This window comes from Vulpes vulpes, chromosome 16, assembly GCF_048418805.1.
Source record: "Vulpes vulpes isolate BD-2025 chromosome 16, VulVul3, whole genome shotgun sequence".
Lineage (NCBI taxonomy): Eukaryota > Metazoa > Chordata > Mammalia > Carnivora > Canidae > Vulpes > Vulpes vulpes.
The window spans coordinates 51,198,615-51,222,268 of record NC_132795.1 but is presented as its reverse complement, the minus strand read 5'-3'; the positions used below and the strand labels follow the sequence as shown (position 1 = coordinate 51,222,268).

Sequence of the window (23,654 nt, the reverse complement as noted above, 5' to 3'; positions counted from 1 at the left end):
CGTCTGCCCTGCCCCAAGGCTCTGGACCATGGGAAGCTTTGCTCAGAGGGTAACGTCAAACATTTCCTTAACTTGAAGCTCACCCTAGACTCCCTCAGGGCTCCCCGCTAGCCACCGGGTGTCTCCCTGTGGGTCTCGACACCCAAATGGCATTTTATCTTTCCTTTTCCTCTCTCTCCCTGCGACCCATCCACCACATCAAACCTCAGAGGCTGGAGTCCTTGAATGAAGACCAGTGACTTTGCCATGGTTAAAAGGAAAGGAAATTGGTTTTTAAATAACACAGTTACGGCTTTTATGAAGATCACACACGAAAGTGCATAGCACACATTAGTCCTCCCGGCTTCCAGGAAAATAAAAACACCCCAGGGGCCTCTGCTTTGCCAGCTTCCCCCAGAGAGAGATACAAAGGGAGAGCTAAGGATGCACATTCAGCATAAAATGCAGGGACACATAGAGCTGAGGGCAACTTTCTCAATGCTGGAAAGGCAGGTGTGTGGTGGGGGGACAGGTGGGGGCCTCCTGAATTCAGGCCTGACTGTGGTCCACTTGAGCATTGTTCAGGGTGCAAGGGGTGCCAGTCAGTGGCTGGACGAGATGCTGCTGGTCTCGGGGGATGTCAGATGCCACCCTATGCTGAGCCCACCAGCAGGGGCCCTGAGTTGAGTCTGGCTTTTGGCACCTCTCCAACCTCTTGGCCACCCCCCAAATATGCCTTCTGGCTTTCCCCAGCTGCCCCTAATGTGCCAGGTCTTTGCACTTTCTCCTCAGCATCCCGTGGTACTGACTCCTTTTTCCTTCTCCTCCTCCTGCCCAGCCAACCTCTACCCACCTTTAAGACCTGGGTCCTACATCATAGCTCCGTGGTGGACCCCACCTTCCTGTATCCACCAGGGACTGGGGGCGGAAGAAGGCTGGTGATGACCACGTAATCCTCCTAGCCCCAGAGAGAAGGGGGGGTACCAGGGGTGAGTGGTCAGGTAGGCCACAGAACACATTTCCAGGCCTGGGGACCATTGTTGGGTGTCAGGGCTGTGGCAGGAAGGCCGTCCCTGTGAGCCGAGAAGGCCACCCAATCCACCCAAGAGCCTGGATTCCCACCTGTGTTGACTCATTCCTGATATCTTTGCCTGAAGGCACACCTGGAGTTCCGTGTGGAACAAACACATGGAGGGCTCTGCGCGGGCACTTACACATTTCCCATCTCATCTTGAATTTTCCACTGCATCTCAAACACATAACCAAGAGAGGACTAGCAGTATTTTCTTTGCAAACCCTTTCAACCTTCACCTTTGCAGTCGATCACCAGAAACGTGTAACGGTTGGAACACCTGGGATTTTCTGCAGCAGATCGTAGCCATAGGTAGAGGTATGGGTATCAACACGGGAAGGAGGGTTCCAGGCTTCGCAGGACTGCAAGGGTTCAACCTCAGGGCTGTTGTGCGCCTGGCCAGAGCCACCTGTTCAGCATCGCATAGAATCACTCACGGTGACCCTTCTGGACACACTGATAGTCCAATGGAGGGGGCTCTTTGCGCCGAGAGCTGATTCAGGATTATTCACGACAATCGTCATAGAGGCCATCTTGCACGAATTTCATCTATCCCGGGGGTGACCCAGGGGCTCAGTCGGTTAAGCATCTGACTCTCAATTTCGGCTGAGGTCATGATCTCAGAGTCCTGAGATCGAGCTCTACATCAGGCTCTACACTCAGCATGGAGTCTGCTTGAGATTCTCTCTCTCCTCTGCCCCTCCTGCCTGCTCATGCATGCTTTCTCTTTCTCTCTCTCAAATAAATAAATAAAATAAAATGAAATAAAGATTTCATCTATCCCAGTAACACTATGCATGCACGTGTAGAGGTGATCCCATTGACAGTGAGGAACCCAAGCATTGGAGAGTTTAGTAACTACCCAAGGACACAGCTCATGAGAGACTGGCAAACCTAGGAGTGAAATTTTGGTGTCTCTGGACTCTGGGCCCTTCTGCTCTGCTGTCCTTACAACCATTATTCAAGACACCCCACCGGGAGGAGGAGAAGGGAGAGAGAAGAGGAATATAATCAAAATCACATGGGTAGGAGCAGGGATGACGTAAAAAGGATACTTTGGTGTTAGGAGACACATAAAACAGTGGAAATATTCTGCAGGTGCATCTGGGCATGAAGGTCAAACCAGCTGGAACACAGGTCTCCTGTTTCCTAAAAATGCTGTTTGGAGAGCTTTCTCTCCAGGAAAATCAGACAAAGGGAAGGAAGGAAGGAAGGAAGGAAGGAAGGAAGGAAGGAAGGAAGGAAGGAAGGAAGGAAGGAAGGAAATGAAGACGTAAGCTGTGGATTTTATCATGGCATCATCCTGGAAGCTGACGGAAGTGCCATCTTTCTATGCCTGATTTATAAACTGTGGCTTTTATTAACCAAAGAAAAACACATTGAGATCAGAAACAGTGCGTATGAGATAATCCTTGCATATGGGCCTCCAAAAATAATAGAATGACATATAGAAACTCAGAGAAACTGCTGACGAAATCCAACACCCGTATATAAAATAACAAGGTTAGAAACGTCTCCTTCTTCATGGGATACGTAAAGTCCCTTTCAAAGAACATTTTTTTAATCAAAGGAGGTTTTTCAACTGGAATTTTCAACAAAGGAGACTCGGGAGTGAGCAAAGGGGACAGGAACAGGTGCTAAGGCATAGAGATGTCAGTTATAAAGGCCAGGGCAAGAAGTGTCCAGAACGCAAAGGAGCCTCCCCCAGGTCTGACCGTGGGGCATTACCTGCAGGTTATAAGGTTCAGCGTCCGTAGAGCTCGGACGGGGTGGCCAGCACCCACGGCATGGTGGGTGAGGCTCCCGCCAGCACCACGTCCCCAGTGTCCAGAGTGGCTCCTGCCCTCCTGGCATCAACAGCAGCTTTCTGGGCTCGTCTAGCTTGGCTGCCCGAGGGACCCGGCCGATGGGGGCCGAGCAGAGAGGGGCTCAGACCCAGGGCCCGGCGGGCTTGTCCGAAGCCCAGCCCTGGGGGGTTCTGTGAGCCCATGCGCACTCAGTGTGTAAGGGTATGGGCCTCAGTTTCCCTGCCTGTCCAATGCAGGTGACGGCAGCCCCCCTCCCAGGAGTGGTAAGGGCTAACCGAGTTGTTTCCCACACGGTGCCTGAACTAGGCCTCGGCAACTGTTAGCTGTCACTGTCACCATCAGCCAGTGACTTTCTGAGTGGGGTTCAACATTTACGTTTCTTGAATCCACAGAGGGAGCGGAGGTGTGGAGATGAGCGTGGGGCCGGGTGCACACTCACCCCCTCTCACCACTCCTGTACCTCTGCGGGAGTTTCCGTGCAGCAGGCGCAGAGGAGGCCAGGCCCCCGGCGCAAGGGAGTGGTGCACCCATGCCGGCTTTCACTTGCGTGTGATGCGTCCCCACAAACTCGGCAGAAATAACACTGACTTCACAATAACTCAGCCCTTGTCTCACGGCTCCTGTGGCTCAGGAGCGGTGGCTCAGCTGCCCTCTGCTCAGGCCACACGGGCCGCCGTCAGCCTGTCCCCAGGCTGAGGTCTCATCAGGGCCCCCAGGTCCCCTTCCGGGCTCGTTCAGTGCTTCGCACTTGCAGGACTTGGAGGGGGGGTGGTCAGGTGTCAAGCAGGGGCCGCTCAGAGCTCCCGGAAACCCCCGCAGTTCTTACCACGGGCCCCCTACGTGTCTATCCCTCAAAGTCAGGGTCTCTTGCTGCCATCTGCTAACACGGAGTTTGCTGTGAGGGGTGTAAACACCTAATGACGTAACCTGACCACAGGGGTGACACCTGTCACCACTGCCAGGTTCTGTTGGCGAGAGGCAAGGCGCTGGGCCCGCAGCCTCCGAGGAGAGGGAATTGCACAGGCGAGGCCCACGGGGGGTCGACTCGGGTGTGTCCGTCTGCCTCACACTACGTGCATAGCTTTACACCTTGAGATTTTTCTCATCTACATTCTTTTCGTTGTTTCCCAAATCACACCTACCCTCCAAAGAAAAGGTCTGTGGTTGCTGAAGAGAGTCCCTAATATGCCACATGCTGTGTGTGGTCCCTCGGGCAGAACAAGAATAGAGGTTGGGGTGCGTGTGTGTGCGCACGGTTGTGTGTGTGTGGTCTACATGTGGGGTGTGTGTGTGTGTGTGTGTGTGTGGTTGGTGTGTGGAGTGGACACTTGTGTGTGGTACGTATGTGTGGTGTGTTTGCATGTGTGTGTGGTGTGTGTGCATGTGTGGTGTGTATGTGCTTGGTGTGTGGAGTGCACACGTGTATGGTGTGTGTGTATGTGAGTGTGCACACATGTGTGTGTCTATGTGTGGTATGTGCGGTGTGCACAGTTTTGTGGTATGTGTGTGTACAACTCTGTGCGTGTGTGTGGTCTATGTGTGGCATGCACAGTTTTGTGTGGGTATGTGTGTGCATAGTTGTGTGTGTGTGTGTGTGTGTGGTGTGCACAGTTGTGTGTGTGTATGGTCTATGTGGTGTGTATATGTGTGGTCTATGTGTGGTGTGTATGCATGTGTGGTGTGTGTGTGTGGTATGTATGTGTGGTATGTGTGTGCTTGGCGTGTGGAGGTCACACATGTGTGGTGTGTGTGTATGTGAGCGTACACACACGTGTGTGTCTCTGTGTGTGGTCTCTGTGTGGTGTGCACAGTTTTGTGTGTGTGTGCACAATTGTGTGTGTGTGGTCTATGTGTGGTGTGTGTGGTGTGCAGTTTTGTGTGGGTATGTGTGTGCACAGTTGTGTGTGTGTATGGTCTATGTGGTGTGTGGTCTATGTGTGCTGTGTATGCATGTGTGGTGTGTGTGTGCTTGGCGTGTGGAGGTCACACATGTGTGGTGTGTGTGAGTGCACACACGTGTGTGTCTCTGTGTGGTCTTTGTGTGGTGTGCACACACGTGTGTGTGTGTGCGCGTGCAGGGAGGGGGAAGCTGAGTGGTCCCCAGACTCCCGACCTCGGGACACCCCCCCCTGCGGCCCCAGCTCTGGCCATGGCCAGCTGCCCTCCTGCCGCCAGCACCTCGGTGCCCCCTGTTGTGTTCTAAAGACACCGTGGGACCGAAGCAGAGGGGATGAGTCACCGCCTGGAGGACATCAGCGACCTATAAATAGCGCGGCTGCTGACAGCGAGAGGCCCAAACGGGGTTTCAGTCCCCCGCCCAAGCCCCGGTCACCGGTCCATCAAGCCGTTGGTCCCTCGGCCACCCGGCAGCCCCGGGTCACCAGCCCCTGAAGGACGGGGAGGAGGCGGCAGCCAGGCCCCCTAGGGAACATCTCAGAAGGGTTCCCCTGCTGTCGCCAGACTGTGCCTCATGAAGGCACACACGTTTATACGGGGTCGGCGGGGGCGGCAGAGCTGTCCTTCTTTATCTTTGAAATACAAGTTATCCACATGCAGTAAAAGACACAGACCGTGACAGTAGGGTCTCTGAGTTTTGACAGATGTATGTACCCATGTAATCAGTAAGATCTAGAACATTCCCAGCACCCCCAGAAAATGCCCTCACCCCATCACACCACTGCTCTGATTTCTATCCCTGGGTGGCTCAGGTGGTTAAGCACCTGGCTCTCGATCTCGGCTCAGGTCGTGATCTCAGGGTCGTGGGATCAGGCCCCGTGTGGGGTTCCACACTGGGTGTGGAGCCTACTTAAAAAACAAAAACAAAAAAACCATCACTTTGCCTGTTCTGGGAACTTCACATCCATGACATAATACAGTCCAGACTTATTTGCATCTGGTTTCTCTCACTTGACATAGTTTCTGGGAGATTCGTCAGTGTTGTTGTGAGTATATTTAGATCTTTTTGAAATTACAAGAAGGTTTTATCATCTATTGTGTATACGGTTCTATGGTCTCCTGGTTCCGTAAGTCGAACAGCAACACGCTTCTGAATCGAAGACTGGAAAGCACCTCAATGCTGCATCAACTGTCAACAGAATATCTCAAACTGGAGTGCTCCCAGACCTTCAAATTCCAGGTGTCCGCATGGAATTTGTCCTTGCGAGAAAGTCCTGCACCCAAGAATGGCGGTGCCACCCACCCACCTGCTGCTCATAGTCGGAGACCTAGGCCTGAGTGGGCCCCCCCTTCCCCACTCCCACATCCACGTGCATGCCAAGCCCCCTGGAGGAGGGGCAGTCAAGGGTTCTAAAATCTCTCCCTCTCTATCTCGTGTCATCCCCAGGACCCTGACCAGGAGCAGGGACAGAGATAGCCCAGAGGATGCGCCCGAAACCCTGGCCTCCTGGGGAGGGGAGGGCCAGCGAGTGCCTCACGAAGGTGGGGACATTTATAGTGAGGCCTGAGGACCTCTCCCAGCCTGGAGAGGTGCCTGGATGGATTTAGGATAAATGTAGGCGCCATCAGCAATGGACCAGACAGCAGTTTCCACACAGGAGGGGCAGGTCAGCCAAGAGAGGTGTGAGGGGGCAGTAAGGGGCCCCAGGGGAGGTCACAGAAGAGCTGCCACGGGCCTCCCCTCCCTCCTGTTGGCCGCCCCAAGCTGCTTCCCCAAGCTGCAGGTGAGGGACACACTGGGCATTTCCAGGAGCCCGCCAAATCTGATCCTGTTCCCCGGGTCTGATCTCTGAATTGTTAGGGCTGGAATTTTTTTTTTTTTAAATGAATCCAATAACTACGAAGCTAAGTACAGCAATACGAAAGTCAAAAGAAGCTAAGAAGATCCCAAGTCTTTTCTTGATCAAACACATAAAGCCAAAAGAACTAAATTCATTTGCCCATCGATTACACTGTGGAGACTGCAGTTCCAGAGGGGAAGTTTCTGGAAATCAAGGAATGATGACAGGCTCCCTGCCATGCTCGTGCATGCACACACACACACACACTGATTCTAATTCGGCTCAGCCACTGAATGGCAGAAATGATCTTGGGCAATTTATGTCCCATCCCGGAGCTTTAGCTTCCTGGGGACAGGAGGGGGATCAGAGCCGACCCGGAGATCACAGGGTCGTCGTTAATCAGACTAACCGAGTGAAGCTGGGAAGCCCCTGGAGCCCGCCTGGCACCCAGTAGGAGCTGAGGAAGTACCAGCCGTCATCGTCGGCCTTGAGTCCTCACTCTGGCCCCAGAGCATCCCCAGCATCTTCAACTCCCGCTGCGGGGGTATCCATTGCCGCCACCAGCCCTCCCCTCCTGCCCCCACCCCCCACCCCCGTCTAGTTAAGGGCCCTGTTGTTTTCTCCCCAGACAACATCTGCCTCCTTTGGGATCATTCCCGTTACAAGTAGGACTGGTTTTAAAGGCTTATTACTAATGACCGGGGCCCCAAAACAACCCCATCTACTAATGGACTGGGCCTTAGAGGGCAGTGTTTGGGGCCCAGCCCCAATCTTCTGGTTTTCTCCGGCAGGGACCCCAGTGACCGTGCGGGGCTCGGCTGCCTCATCTCTGCACCGCAGGCCACGATCCCTGCCTTCCCCCTGGTGGGGCCAACAGCGGCTGGCCCTTCTCCCCCCTCGGAGGTCATGGCGCTTGCTCTCTGAATCACTCAGCTACAACTTCTCAACACTTTGGTTGACCCTTTATGACCAAGGTGCGTGCTGGCCGGGAGGCCGTGTGCCTCTGCCCTGCAGAGCACCCCGGCTGTGGTCGGCGGGAGGCCCTTGGGTCTCCGGGAGGGTTTAAGTGATGCTGCACTCAGACCCCGGGGAGTGAGCGTCGGTGAAGTTCCTGCTGGGGGGCTGGGACCAAAGGACAGCTGCTCAGCGCCCCCTGAGTGACACGGTGACCCTCTCCCGTTCATCAGACACGATGTCAAGAAGGACGGAACAGTCCAGGATCGGGGGGTGGGGGGGTCCGTCCAGGTGAACCGGTGGAAGCAGACGGACACTTTGCTCCTTGCACAGCCTCACCCCCACACTGGAAGGCGGGAATTATCTCCTCTGTATAAACGGGGTATCCAAGCCGATGGGTTGTGCATGGCACACTTTGTTCGTGGTTGACCTGCCACCCACGGCACCAGGAACTTGTGCCACCCCCCGCCCAGTGGGACTGTCAGGGCTCTCTTCACAGAGCTGCAGCAAACACAGTCCTGAGCGACCCTTGCTCCAAGGGCAGCCTCGCCTCTGGCCACAAATAAGCTGTTGCTTCTTCATTTTGCTCACAGGCTGCGTTCCCCTGGGCCAATGGTTCCTTTTTCTCTCTGCAAGGTGGGAGGTGGGTGTGACATTTTCAGCTGCTATTTCCACGCATCTTAGTCACCGTGGGCAGTTCACAAGCCAGCAAAAGCCTTCCCACGGCCTGGTGCCGCCTCTGACAAGCACTTGTCCCCCCTCCAGGGCCCCAAGAGGACAGGGGCTGTAACAGCCCTTCCCAATGTCAGGAAAGACAAACCCAGGCTCAGTGACCAAAGCTAAGCCCCATAGAGACACCTGGCCTCTTCTGAGAGCCATCATCAGCTCCTTCCCTCTTCTGGAACATTTTCTAGAACCGGAAATAGCAAAGACCGGATCCTGCATATTCAAAATAGATGCCCAGAACCCAAACCCTGAGGTTCCTGGCTAAAGCCTGTGACAGTCCCCTCAGGCTCCTACTCTAAGGCATTGATTTTTATTTTGGATACAATTTAACAGCCTTGATCTTCTCACTAGGCCAGATTCAAAGCAAGGAATTCCTTTTTGCACCCCTGCTGGGGAAGAGATTAAAGCATGAGGTGGCAATTACACTAGATGCATCTTAAGGTACCTTCCAACCCCAGTATCGCACATTTCCATGATCCTCAGCATAAATCATTATGAAATAAATTTATATAATGGACACAGTTTTGTAGTTCATTTCTCAGCACCAAGCAAAGCAAACACTTCCACAAATACATACATATTTTATTTCGGGAGCTTATGAGCTCCCTCACCTTCTTTCATTCCTCTTTTTTTTTTCTTTCTTTCTTTTTTTTTTTTTTTTGTCTTTTTTTGGGGGAAGCAGTTCAGTTCTAGGAAGGAAGCCCCGGAATCAGGTGCCAAGCCTGGTATTAACAGTGTGACTTGGGATGTGTCATTTCACCCCTCTGGGCTTGTCTGCTTTTTTGTGAAATAGAGATCCATGTGCTCACCAACATTTATTGAGCAACGACTGTGTGCCAGGAGCCCCTCTTGGCGCTGAGGAATCCACGAGAAGTGGCTCCATGGGGTTTGGCCCCATCCTGGAGAGCATGGGCCATGGAGAGGACGCAGGGTGAGTGAGCCAATCTCAGATAATAGCGTGTGTCATGAAGGGGATAAGCAGGCAGGTCAGTGGGGAGGGAGCTACCTTAGATGTCACTGTCAGGCAGGGGGGGCCACTTGGAACTGTCCGAATGGTCAACAGGCGTCCGCTGCAAGGAGAGTGCAAAGGCCACACTCCAAGCAGTTGATCAGTAAGCGGAGCGTGAGTGTAGGGTATTGGAGGAAGAAAAGGGAGTGGAGGGGGTCCCCAAAAAAGCCTCCCACTTCATATGGGGTCCCCAGTGAAGGAATGAGCCAGAACGACTTCCAGGACACACGTTATTCAGCAGCTCAGCGGTGTTTTCAAGGACCCAGGCTCTTTCCCATGCTTTGCTCTGCCATCCAATGTGCCATTCATGCATTCAAACATTCATTCATTCAATAAATATACATCGAGCCCCTATGGGGATAGAACAAACTGCCCAGACATACAAATCTCACTCCTGTGAGGATAGCTGGTCAGAAACAAGTAAAGAAATGCAGATTGTGTCAGGTGAGATGTGTGCTTTGAAGAACAATGAAGGCAGGAAGGGTGTTCAAGGTGATGGGGGGGTGGGTGGGGGAGGGAGCCGGTGTTTAGAGCGATCATGAGCCAGCTCACTGTCTTGGGATCCCTGAGCAGGGGCCCGAAAGGGGAAGGACCCATGAAGGTGGTCAGGATCCTTGTTCCAGGCCAAGGGAACAGCTCTGGGATGTTGGAGAATCCCACACACCAGTGTGGCTGGAATTTGGGAAGCATCTCTTCCAAAAGGCAGTTCCCCAAGGGGAAAAGGGACCATCTGTTTTCCTTTCTATTTGAGTGTCTTAGCGCAGGCTGTGCTAACAAAATACCACAGACTGGGGGGCTGAAGCCACAGACGTTTATTTTCTACAGTTCTGGGGCCTGAGAGTCAGAGAGCAGGGCGCCAGCATCCCCTCTGATGCCTGTGATGTCACTTTGGCTCCTGGTGGGCCTCCAATCCCACATGCCACAACCTTCATACCATCCAGGTATTTCATACACTCTTCTCTCGTGTTTTCCATTCTCTTTTCTCTCTCTGGATATTTTATGCAAACATGTCTTCCAGCTCATTTACCTTCTACTTCCAACAAGTAGCTATTAAACCCACCTACTGAGTTCTTAATTTTACGTATTGAGTTTTTCAATTCTAGAATTTTCGCTTGATTCATTTTTATAAATTCCTGTTCTCAGCTAAAAATTCTCCACTGTTAGGGCACCTGGGTGGCTCAGTGGTTGAGCGTCTGCCTTTGGCTCAGGGTCTGATTCCGGGGTCCTGGGATCGAGTCCCACATCAGGCTCCCTGCATGGAGCCTGCTTCTTCTGCTGCCTGTGTCTCTGCCTCTCTCTGTGTGTCTCTCATGATTCAATAAATAAAATATTTTTAAAAATTCTCCACTGTCACCTCTGTCCTTGAACACATGGATAACTTTTATTGTGATTTTCATGTCTGACAACTCTAGTTTCTGGTCATCTGTGGGTCTGTTTCTACTGTCACTTTTTTCTTCTGCTCTTGTTTCTTGGTAGACCTGTTTTTGTTTTGCGTTGCTTTGTTTTGTTTTACTGAATGCTATAACATTGTGTAAAAACTTTAGGGATTCTGGATAATGTTTATCTTCCTCCAGACAGAATTTGCTTTAGATTTTGGCAGGTGCTTAGAGAGGGAAGGAGTTGATTCGAGGCTGTATTTCCGTTTTTGTTAGTCTTGATCTATTTCAGGTTTACTCTTTCTTCAAGCAGAGCCCTGTAGGGTTGGTTCCCAGTAAGGAGTCTCAGTCATACATCAGACTGCTCCTCTCTGAAGGGTTCTGAACACCAATTCTTGTCTTCCACCACTGAGAACCTCCCAGAATGTCTGCTTACCTTCTCGGCAGTTGGCAGCCACTTTCTGCTCAGTTTCTCATCCTCTGAGCACAGGTGGCTTACATGTGAGTAAATCGCTTGAGGGGCATAGCTGCTGTGTGGAGTGTTGGACCTGTGTCTCTCTGCCTTTCTTCTTCCCTGAATCTTCAACCCTCAAGTCCTGATTGCCTCAGTAGCCCTGATTTTTTTTGTCTCCCCAGTTCTCTGAGAACTGACAGTGCTGTGAGCCATCGCTCTCTGTTGGCTTCTCAGCTTCTTGTTTCATGCTTCTTAGGAATCAGCAAATGTCTCGAGGGAAGGAGGTGTAGAACATGAGTCCCCTTTTCTCTGGGATCTTGATCCCTCATGTTACTCTTGCCTTCAAATATTATATTATTGTTATACTATATTCTTTGTATTGTATTATCTCATATCCTTGGTCCAGACATGAAAAAGCTTAGGTGTGATGTGACTTCTGCAATCTCACCCCAGTGCATGCTGATTTGCAGTGTCCCTCCCTCTCTCCTCACCTAGCTGATGCCCCAGGTGCATGCCTCCGGCTGAGCTCTACAATGGCTGGAGGAGCATCAGGAGCTCATGGGTACAGTGTGGGTAGCAAGGAAGGTAGGGACCTCGATCCATGCAATAGGATAAGATTGAATAACAAATAAGTCAATTGGAGAAGGACAAACATTATATGGTCTCATTCATTTGGGGAATATAAAAAATAGTGAAAGGGCATAAAGGGGAAAGGAGAAAAAATGAGTGGGAAATATCAGAAAGGGAGACAGAACATGAAAGACTCCTAACTCTGGGAAACGAACTAGGGGTGGTGGAAGGGGAGGTGGGCGGGGGGTGGGGGTGACTGGGTGACGGGCACTGAGGTGGGCATTTGACGGGATGAGCCCTGGATGTTATTCTATATGTTGGCAAATTGAACACCAATAAAAAATAAATTTATAAAATTTTTTAAAAAAAGATTGAATAACAAAGCACATTGTCTCCCAGACCAAAAATACCTTCCAGCTTCCCAGTCCCCAAACTTCCATCTTCTGAGAATAGCTCTTTGGTCCCATTAAATTGCAAATGCCCTCCTGAAAGAAGCCACTAACTGTCATCAGTTTCTGGATGTGGTTTATTACCTCTTTTCAGCGAGACTGCTCACTTTGAAACCAGGTTTTCAAAAGGAAGGGCATGGAGGGGGAACACAGGCATGGGGCGCTGTCACGAAGGGGGCAGTGCTGATGGGCTCAGGCCTTCAGCATTTCCCTGGAAACTTGCAGTAACCTCCTGAACGGACCCCTCATTTCTCCAGACTTCAGTCCCTCCTCAACTAATCTGTTTTCCAGGCTATGTCCAAATTATTCCAAAATGTAAATTTGTTCATTTTTTTGTTATTATAAAAATTAAGGCATGCTCATGAAATAGGGATACTATAAAGAGGAAATGATTCCAAATTCAACTACCTAGACTTCCAGGCTTTTTTTTTTTTTAATGGTTCATCAAACTATTTAATTTTACAATATGCCATAAACATTTTTCCATGCAATGGACAAAAATCTACTGAAACATCAAGGGCTGCAGTTGGGTAACAGAGAGTGATAGCTAAACCAAGATTAGCATAAGGTTAAAACACAGGGCCTGGGCAAATGCCTACAAAGGACACTACACAAAAGGAATGTCTTCAAAGCCCCTCTGTGGGGCCCTACACCCACCCCTGAGTTCCCTTGGGCCCCTTGGGTGGAAGGGGTCCTGTAAACTTTTTTGCATCCAATAATCCCCCCACCCCAATTTCTGTCTGGTTTTCTTCACCGCACCCTCTACCCTGGCCATCTCATCAAATTCTCTTGTCGTCTCCTCATTGCTCAAATGTATGTCGTGTATGGTCTCCTTATATTCCTTGAGGCATGGAGCCAGCCCCTTGTCGCTTTTTCTTTTGGCCTTCCTGGGTACATCATCCCCAGCTGGGGCGCTTTCCTGCAGCCCTTGGTTCGATGGCTGGCTTTTCTTCTTTTGGCTTTCCGTCACTCTCTGGCTTTCCCTTGCTCTCCTCTGGTTTTCCATCCTTTGGCTTTGTCATACTCTCTGACTTTTCTTTATCCATTAGTATTTGCTCATCGTCTGTCTTTCTCTCATTTTCTAACTTTTCCTGGTCTTCCTCAGTACAAGCTACTTCTGGCTCTCCCGCATCCTGTGGCTGTTCTTTGTATTCCATCTTTCCTTGGTTCTCAGTCATTCCTTCATTTTAATTGCAGAGTTTTTCCATGTTGAGATTTCCCCTCCTTTTCCTGTCCTGCAGGGATTCTGAACAGATCCCTCCTCCTTTTCTAGCCTTGCAGAGTGCTGAGGACAGACATGTAGACCTGAAAGAACCTGGAGCAACAATTAGGAGCTCGCAAACTGCTCTGGATCCGACCTCAAGATGACTTCCAGATTTTTAAATGCTTGTTTATACATATAGATATGAGGCCAGTTAGCTGTTGCCGTAAAAGAACACTTTGCAGCAAACCATCCTAGAATGTAGTGGCCTAAAACAATGATCATTTATTTTATGATCTGTAGGCTGTCTAAGGTCTGTCAATCCAGGCTGTGCTCAGCTGGGTGGCTCTGCTGCTCTTGGCTGGGGAGTTTAGTTCGGCACCAAATGCGTTGTTCATCTTCCTCCTGAAACCAGTAGCTAGCCTGAGAATGTTCTTCCCTAGTGAGAGCTTGGGTGCCAGAGACCAAGTGGAGGCAGTGTCAGAAGTGGTTCACCATCTCCTCCATCACTTTCTGTGGGCAAAGTAAATCACACGGCCAAACCCAGCCCACAGACCCGCAGGCTTGCCCCACCCACGGTGGGAGGGCATGGCAAAATCGCAAGGGTAAGGGCGTGGATACAGAAGGGCATGGAACTGGACTGGCGATGCAATCTACCACAGGTCTGCTTTATCTACCCTGCTGCACAAGCTGCACTGTTTTTTTTTTTTTTTTTTTCACTTAATAGATTGTAGACATCTTTCCAGGTAAAAAATTTGCTCTATATCATTAGGTTTAATGATTGAAAAATGTTTCCATACATGGGTGTGCTTTAATTTATTTAATCACAGAGTTATATTTCCAAAATTCAATCCTGACCATTGAATTCTAACTTGTAACTCTTCAACATCCCTGTCTTAGTCCAGGCTACTGGGACAAAATACCACAGATGGGGGGCTTACACAACAAACACTCGTTGCTCATGGCTCTGAAGGCTGGGAAGTCCAAGATCAAGGTGCCAGCAGATTTGGTGCCTGGTGAGAGCTCTTTTGAGAACGTCTCTTGTGGGCACTGCCTCCTTGCTGTGATCTCATATGGCAGAGAGAGGTCATCTTTCTGGTCTCTTTTTATAAGGGTGCTGACCCCATTCATGAGGGCACCACCCTTATGACCTCATCAACTCCAAAATGCTCCACTCCTAGTACCATCATACTGGGGAATAGGGCTTCAGCATATGAATTTTGGTGTGACACAAACATATAACCCATAGCAGGCCCCACATTGGGCAAAAATCCAAACCCCAAACTTGCTGTCTGAAGTCTACAGTCCTCCACAGCCCAGTGCAGACAACCATTCTTGTTTCATCTCCTCCGCACCCCGTTCTTCTCATCCTTCAGACCCTGTACAGTAGCTAATACAATCATTCCCTGACCCTGGACTGGTTAAGATAATGTTTGCTACTCTAACACATACTCCTCAAATCAGCAGCTGAAACCAGAGAGCTGGACTTCATTCATATTCAAATGATGGTCAGTGGTGGTTTGGGGGGTGCTCTGTTCCAGGCATCACTTAGTCCTCATAAAGGGACCTTTATGGGGGCCACCAGGGGCATCAATATCCAGCCAGCAGAAGAAGAAAGAGAGTTGAGGGGGCTCAGGGCCCCGGCTCAAAAATGGCGGAAATTGCCTCTGCCCACCTTCCGTGCCCTTATACCTGCACAGGAGCTGGAGGAGGCCACCTGGCCACGTGCCCTGGAAGAAGCAGGACAGGTATGTGACCTGTGTGTAGCAAATTTTATTGCTACACAGTAGGGATTTTTCAAAAATATATGTATATTCTTCTCAGTTCCACAAATCCCATATCATCACAGAATTTTTCTAAAGCCTCTTCCTTTTCTTAAAGTCAGCCATATAAGACCTCCCACCCTCTGGTCTTCCATTCATTTTCCCATCACATCTCCTCTGGCTCTGACCCTCCTGCTTCCCTCCTCCCTTAGAAGGACCCATGTGATTGCACTGAGTCCACCTAGATGACACAGGACGGTCTCCTCGTCACAAGAGCCTCAACTTAACCATGCCTGCAAAGTCCCTTTTGCCTTGCAAGCAGCTCCTTCATGGGTTGCAGGGACTAGGGCAGGGCTACCTTTGGGAGGGGGCATGATTCTTCTCACCCTACTGACTGTCAAAGAACTGGCTGCTCTATGCCTCGCTGCTACATCTGGAAGTGGGAGGAGTAGGGACAGTAATAGGATTAGTGATAGTAATACCTACTTTAGAGAGGACGGAGTTTCTATACAAGCACACAGAACAACAGTTGATGAATAAATGCTCAATAAATGTTGACTTCAGTATATTTAAGCGGTAATATTAGCACTGTGTCAAAAGTTTGAGACTGAAAACAATGTACAGATGCCAACATATTTTTAAAATGAGAAAATCAAAATAAGAATTTAATTCACTGAGAAAATGCGTGCTCAACAATAGACAGCAACCTTATAGAAAACCAGTGTGAATTTGGAAAAGAGGAAGCCCCAGATGCCCACAAGCTGAGGAAAAGATACTTGAAAGCATCTGTTGTCCAAAAACCAACCACAAAGTGAAAATGACAGAAAGGGTTCACTTTACGCCTTGAGACCAGCAGAAGGTGGATAATGCCAGAGCTGGGAGGGATGGACGCGGCCAGCAGGGACTGACCGGCTCCTGGGAAGGGTTCCACTCCTGCCTGTCCAGTTCCGGCACCACAAGCCTGAGATGCTGCAGAGGCCCCTGGGGACATCTGTCCCCTGGGAATTGTCACATAGATCCACGACTGCTCACCCGCCTGGAAGTGCCCCCCCCCCAAGGCTGGGAGGGCCATATTGGCAGATACACCCCTTGAAGTGTGACTCAGCTTCTAGAAGAGAGTCACATGAGATGTATTCATAGGAACATGGGCTTGTAGGAAACACCAGTGTTGGTGAAAAAGTGGGAAAGAGAATAAGGTGCAGCACACATGGAAGCTTTGAGCTCACAAGTGGCAATACTCATTTCCCCAGAGCACACAGACTGAACCCTGGGCATACTTGCCTCCTGGCGGGGATGGCATTACAGTGGGGAGCAAAAGAATGAATGAATGAGGAAATGAATGAATGAAAGAAATCCTGGCATCCGCTGCGGGTGGTGGGCTCGCTGTCACAGGTTGACAGGTGTAGGGAGGGAGAGCACCTGGGGAGCACCGACCCTGACCCCAAGGAGGGATGCCCTAGGACTGTCAGCCCCTGGGGTGGGGAGAAGAAGTCAGAAGCAGAGGTTTTGGAAGGATTGGAGTTGAGAGGAAGGGATACAGCAGTTCCAGTCTGGGGAAACAAGGTGAGCAAAGGCCGAAGAGAGAAAGCACAGGATGCGGCCATAATGGACCCTAACATTTCAGGAGCATCAGATGGATGTAGAAACCCCAGTGCAGGATCATTATTTCCTACTCGGATAACCCTCCAAGGGAATGGTCATTAACTTCCACTTCATACTGCGGACGAGGGAGAGAAGAGAGGCTCGGGGAGGCTGAGGAGCTGGCCAAGGAGCCCAGCCAGGAGGGGAGGACCCAGGGTCTGGGCAGGCCTGCCTCTTTCTAGACCTGCACAGGGCTGCCCCTCATATCTGCTGGACTGTTAAGCCGATGACTTGGGCTGAAGGACACGAGGGGAATGGTTCATGTGGGTTTCTTTGAAGCCCATGTGGGTGTCTCCACGTAGACCAAGGAGCACATGTGGACTCCTCCCCAGTGACCCCATAACCTGAGAAAAGGAGCCAGAGTGGACTCTGGTGTGTGATCTGGGACCCAGCTACACCAGAAACTCATACGACAGGCACTGACACTGTGTGGGATGGGAAGACAGGACACTGTGTGGGACAGGAGGACAGACCATGGGGCACTGTGTGGGGTAGGAGGATGGACCATGGGACAGTACATGGGACAGGGGATAGACCATGGGACACTGATGACAAAGAATAACGAGGAACGTTCATAGCTAGGAACGGGCTTCCACAGGTCACCTAAGAGCATCAGCTCCCTCTTTTCCTTTCTATGATGTCACAGAAAGTCACACGGGTTTGGAGTCTAGCCACCCGGGACGGAGAGATGAGGGTGTTGGAGCTACAAGACCCAGGGATCGTCTCAGTGGAGCTGAGTTGAGCTGAGGGCCCCGGAGAAGAGCCCTTCTTGTAACATCATCCCTGTCCCAGGGCGAGAGCCTGATGGCAGCATCTAATTTGTTTTCCTGCACATGAGTGGGTATTAACAATTGCTGCGATGTCATTTCCTGCTGCGGACAGAGTGTGATGGAGCTGCTGTGAGAAGCTGCCTGCTGGCATCGCTGCAGAAGCTGGGAGGGAGTCCTGGCTCCAGGGAGGCCCCCTCCCTCCCTGCACCCCTAGTAGCTCCTGGGAGCCCTTCTCCAACCCCCTGGGTCTTGCTTACTTCAGATGGAGGCCGCAAGCATCCACCATGCTTGGTGAATCTGAGACACAAAAGCCCCCCCTCTTGACCTTGAGGGGCTCCCGCTTTGAGGTTCTTGCCCCATCCTGCCATGGGCCAGCGGGCTACATCTGGGCAGGGTAAGCTATGCTTCTAGCCTCCTAGGAGCAGTAATCCAAAATGGGACTGGGGACTTGGGTGGGGGCAGGACGGGGGAGGCAGATGGTCCGGGTGGAAGCTGGGCAGCGTGAGGACCAACTAGGAAGGCTGAGATGCAGTGGCCGAGGCCCTGGCCAGAGCCCAGGCTGCAGAGGGCATCACACAGGCCATATCTGAGTCCAGGGACCCTGGGGGCTCTAACCCACCCTTACCTCCCAGTTTTCCACGGGCACAGAGCAGGGATGGGTGAGGCTGGCAAGAGGGTCTAACAGGTGTCCAAGCCCTGCAGCTGTGCTTTGTAGGTGCCTAGGGTGCTGCACCAAACCTATTCCTGGCCCCAGCTACAGAAGCAGAATCTCCCCGGGGGGCCTTGGGCATGTCCAGGCAGTGGGGCCCTAACCATGGTGGGAGAAGCCTCCACGGGTCTCAGGCATCCTGCAAACATAGCTCCTGGTGAGGCTTTCAGCAGAGCACGTGGAGTCATCCTCAAGCCTGTCCCCAGCACAGGCCACTACTGCCTCTCCACCTCTACCTGGTCCAGAGTGTGTCCCCAAATCAGCTCCCGGGGCTCTGTCACCCCTAGAACTCTCACACATGCTGGGGGGAGAATAGAGTGGTTCAGCACGCTTTGGAGAACCACCTGAAAATGTCCCCTAAAGCCAAACATAAGCCTCCCTGGGACCCACACTCTCACTCTTAGGTTCATGCTCAGGAGAAGCAAGCATGCATGTCCCCACACACGTGCACAGATATGTTGGTGCCACTTTACTCACCTGAGCCAAAGCAGGAAACAGCCTAAAAGTGCACCGACAGGATGATGGACCGATAAAGTGTGGTGTGTGCGTTCAGTGGAACGCTACGTAGAAGCACCACGGAATGATCTACTGCTCTGTGCAAGAAATTGGATGAATCTCACAGACGTTATGTCGAGTGAAAGAAGCCAAACTCGAAGGATTGCACGGTTCCATTTACAGAAAATACAAACAGGTAAAGTCATCCACGGTGACTGGTCCGAAGGGTGGCGCCTTTGCGGGAAGGGGGATGAGCCGTCTCCCTGGGCGCTGGAAATGTTCTATATCTGAAGCTGATGGTGATGAGACGAGTGTATGTATATGTGAAATTCCATCAACCTCTAGATTGACGAGTGTGCACGCTATGGACCTCCCAGGACGTATGTCATACTCCAATCTTAAGAACTTGATTGGGCCCCATTGCCAACAGAGTTGGGTCCAAACTGTGCGCCTGGTTCTCCACGGTCCAACCTTTGCCCTTCTTTCCATCCTCACCTCGCACTCCGCCCCCGCCTCATATCATGCCCCAGCCACGCTGGCTCCGCATACACCTTCTGCGTGTCCACACCCGCCTGGCTTTGCACATGCTGCTCCCGACTTGGAATCTTCACCCGTCTCCACCTGGACGTGTCTCTCCCCCTCCTCCCCTCCCTCTGCGCTCTCTGTCCCTCTCTGTGTATGCACGTCCACGGCCACAAACCCGGTGCTATACTAGGTGTCCTCATGGTTGTTATCTGACCTTATTCTCATGGCCAGTCTGGGAGACAGACGCCACTATGAGCATTTTATAGATGAAGAAATGAGTGACTTGTGCGGGCCCACGAAGTTAAGAAGCAGGTCAAGGTGGGATTCACGCCCGGGTCAGCTCAACAAGGAGGTGTTGAGTGCATGTTCATGCTAGGCGTGCACACAATGGTGAGAGCCCGTCCTTGTCTTCTGAGAGTCGCCAGGCTGGAGGGGAAGCAAACCACCAACTGGAAAGGGCGTGGGCTCTGGACTGGTCCCCGTCCTACACTGGACATATCCCTTCAATGCTCCAAGTCTCTGTTTATTGATCCGTGACATGGTGATAACGCCTCCCTGCATCTCGTCAGGTGGTGGGAATGTGACAGACAACAGCAACATCACTGCCCGTCTTTCTGATGGTAAATATCCTCCAGACCCATCAAATTGTCCAAGGCCAAGGTCACATGCCACCTCCTCTCTGAAGACATCTTTAACTTACCTCCCTTTCTAAGCCCTGACCATCACCCTCCTCCTCCTCATGATAATAATGAAATAATAAAACCATCCGGATGGAGAATTTACTACGTGTTAAGGGTGATGTAAACCATTTACACACATTCTCACATGTAATCCCCATGATGACTTTCTAAGGTGGGAACCTCTGTCCCTACTTTTTAGCTGGGAGACTGAGGCTTAGCGCTATTTGGGGCATGCCCGGGATTGATCGCCTGTGAGGAGGAGGCCACAGTTTCAGGTCAGTCCAACTCTCGGGCTAGGAATCTCAGCCACGAGCCACCCCACCCCACGTGCCTCTCTTCTAGTATCGAACCACCTCACACCTGACAGGTTATTCAGTCACATTAATGAACATTTGGGTGGAGTTTTACTGTTTACAGCACACACCCCTCATCCTACAGGTGCCAACAGAGGGTCTTTACGTTGTCTTCTAACGAATGATCCTTGAGGGCCACCGATGCCAGGATGTGGCAAGGAACAGCCTGAGCTGGGGGCCCACTCTCCTGGAACTTAGAGTTTAACGGGGAGCTGGGGGCACCCACAACAAACCGACGAGCACCACCTGGTGAGGTCCGGGAGGAGGGTCAGACAGGAAAGAGAGAGACGGTGTGTAGCTGGGGACAGCTCTAGCTGGGGGCCTCTGGGGACAGCATCCATGGGGAGGCGAGTGACCAGAGGGAGGGTCTAGAGGATGAGATGCTGGGGACATGGCACAGCAAGTGCAAGGGCCCAAGAAAGGGGGCAGCGTGGCCTGTTTGAGGGACAGATGATGGAGACTGGAAGCACCTTTCTGGAGCCAAGAGTGGAGTGGGGTGAGCTAGGAGCTGTGAGTGGGGTGAGCCACTGAGGCATCATGGGCATGGTGGGGAGTTTGGATTTTATCCTAAGTCAGAAGGGAAGAACTGGAAGGTTTCAAGCAGAAGTGATAGCATCATACTTATGCTTCCAAGAAGACCTTCCGAGGGCATGACTGAGGCCCGGGACATGGGCCCGGCCCAGGCAGGAGACGCTGGTAGTCTGGCCAAAGATGGTGGCAGGGAGTTTGGTGGGGAAGGGCACGGAGCCGGGAATGGGGTGGAGGTAGGGCCTACGGGACACAACTGATTCGATTTCAGGGTTGAGGAGAAAGAGGGAATCCAGGATGATCCGTGGTTTGGGCTTGTGCTCCTGGATGGGCGGTAGTGCCATTTACAATGACGGGGAAAATCAGGATAGGGCAGGCCCGGGAGCCAGCAGACCCCCACGAGGGAGCAGCCAGGAGGTTGTAGGGCAACAGGGAGTGCCTGGCCCTGCTTTGGGTACTTTCTCCCACCGCGAACACTCGTCCTCCAGCTGACCTACCTGCTGCCTCAAGGTCATTCCTCGGGCCTGCTCACACAGCACTTCCTGGCCCACTACACCCCCTGGGAGTGCTGTGTCCCGGGACCTGGTTTCCCTTTCTCCGTGGCATAGACCAGCATCAGCACCTGTTTTGTTTGTCCGAGTATTTCTTTTCTTCCCCGTAAGTGGAATGTTGGCTTCTTCTTGAGACTATGTCCTGCCCGAGAGCTTGTTTCCTCCAGCACCTACAATGGGCTTGCTAGGCACCTAGTTCTATGCGCTGACTCACTGACTTGATCTATTCGGAGCAAACCAATGAATTCTTTCCAGCTCACCGTGTGGGACAACAGTGCTTATGGTTGGGGCAGATCGAAGGGTCTGGCTTTTGATGGGACGTGAGTTCCAATCCAGGCTCACCCTGTCCTACCCAGGTGCCTTTGGACAAGTCCCATAACCTCTCTGGGCCCCAGAGCAAATAAGGAATAAGGCCCAGTTCACGAGGTTGTGTGGCAGTAAATGAAATCACGTTTATAAAGAGCCCAGCCCTGCCTGGCACACGTAACTCATAAAGCGAGCTGAGGACATAAATAGTGATAACTGGAGCGATACTTTTAAAAAATTATTTTTGAAATTACGTCTTGCTCTTCATTCCCTATGGTTGTCACATAGAGAATTTAAAAATTATTAGTCACGTCGGCAGAGACCTCCCTTCCCAGGCCACTGGTACATCAAAAGGGTGTGATAGCACAAGGCTGTGGATGGTTCGAGGGTGAGAAGCAGAAGCACATGCCCGCACCGTTCTCCCCCATCTCCGGACAGAGGCAACAAGGACTCAGTCAGGAATAAGCGGTGGCTACGAGCTCTTCTTTCCAGAAGGGATGATCATCTTTTGTTCTAAGATTTGACTCACGGGCCCCACGGTACTTGCCTCTGTAATTCTTAACGGAGCTTTGCAAAGACGCAGGTGGTCCTCCATTCGCTCTGCGGGTGCTTGGCACAAAGACCCCGCTCCTGCATCCTTCTGGCACCCGAACCCTTTGCAGTGGGACCGTGCCGCACCTCCACTGAGAGATGCAATCCTTTGCCAGCCTCTCCCCGGGATGATCTAGGCGGGACACGGGATGGCTTTGCCCAATAGGACGTGTGTGTTCCAAGCTGCAGGAGCCCTCCCCCTCCCAGGAAGACCAGGGCTGGCCTGACCGAGACACATCACTCCCCTGGGAACAGCCTCATGCCTTGACCCTCTGTCCCGAGGGCATCCCCAGCCCAGGGCAGGACGGCTGAGGGGCCCAGCTGGGAGGGCTGCATCTGCCTCTATGCAGATGAGCATAGAGATGTTTTCCCCATAGATAAGGAGAATGTGTAGGTAAGAAAGTTCCTTCAAGGGGCCCCAGTGGTTGAGCCTCTGCCTTGAGCTCAGGGCATGATCCTGGGGTCCTGGGATCGGGCTCCCTGCAGGGAGCTTGCTTCTCCATCTGTGTCTCTGCCTCTCTCTCTATGTCTCTAATGAATAAAATAAAATCTCTTTAAAAAGAAGAAGAAGAAGAAGAAGAAGAAGAAGAAGAAGAAGAAGAAGAAGAAGAAGAAGGAGAAGAAGAAGAAGGAAGGAAGTTCTTCTAGGACACAGAGTGGCAGAGGCATGGTCAGGGGTCCAGCCAAGAGGCTGTTCAACTGGTCTAGGCCGGACTTGATGGGGTCCTTACAGATCATGAGGACTTTACACTAAGGCGCTAATAGTGGGAGTGCAGGATGGGGAGAGACAAAGGGTACCAAGTTTTCACAGAGCGTGGGGACAGACAGGCAGGGGAGCGGGGGAGCAGGCCGGGTGGGAGGCTTGGGGGACTTGGGGCCAGGGCATGTGGAGAGACCCAGGCAGGGCCCACCTCCAGGGACAGTGACCACGGGGGACGACCTGAGGCCATCACCCCAGGAGTCTGCTTGGTTCACTACTGCATGGCCTCTTCCCCACCTAGAGCAGAGTCTGTCTCTAAGGAGCTGCGTTAACATGACTGAGACATAGTAATCGGTATTTAAAAGCACTTACTATGTGCCAGGCATGTTCTATGGCTTTATATGTATTTATTCATTCCAATCCTCAGATGAACCCTGGGAGGACTGTATTATCACTGTCCCCATTTGACAAACAAGGAGAGGCACAGAGATTGGAGACCTTGCCTGCTGTTCCAAATCAAGGAATGGCCAGAGCCGGGATTCAACCCCAAGTGGCCCCCAGAGCCAGCCTTCTCCCCTGGGCACCGTCCTCTGCGGCGGGACACGGATGCAGCATCCCTGGCCACCTCCCACCATGTGCCAGGAAGGTGTCCTGCCCCCATCGTGACAACCAGGACAGGGCTCCAGGGCCCGAGAGACAGAACGGCC

General features: G+C 51.8%; 1 long non-coding RNA gene and 1 pseudogene across 1 annotated transcript in view; both read right to left on the bottom strand.

The window, feature by feature from the left end:
- LOC112934067 (uncharacterized) overlaps positions 1–23,654 on the bottom strand; it is a 68,668-nt gene that overhangs the window by 7,937 nt on the left and 37,077 nt on the right. The window lies entirely within an intron of this gene.
- Positions 12,742–13,384, bottom strand: LOC112934066 (transcription elongation factor A protein-like 2; annotated as a pseudogene).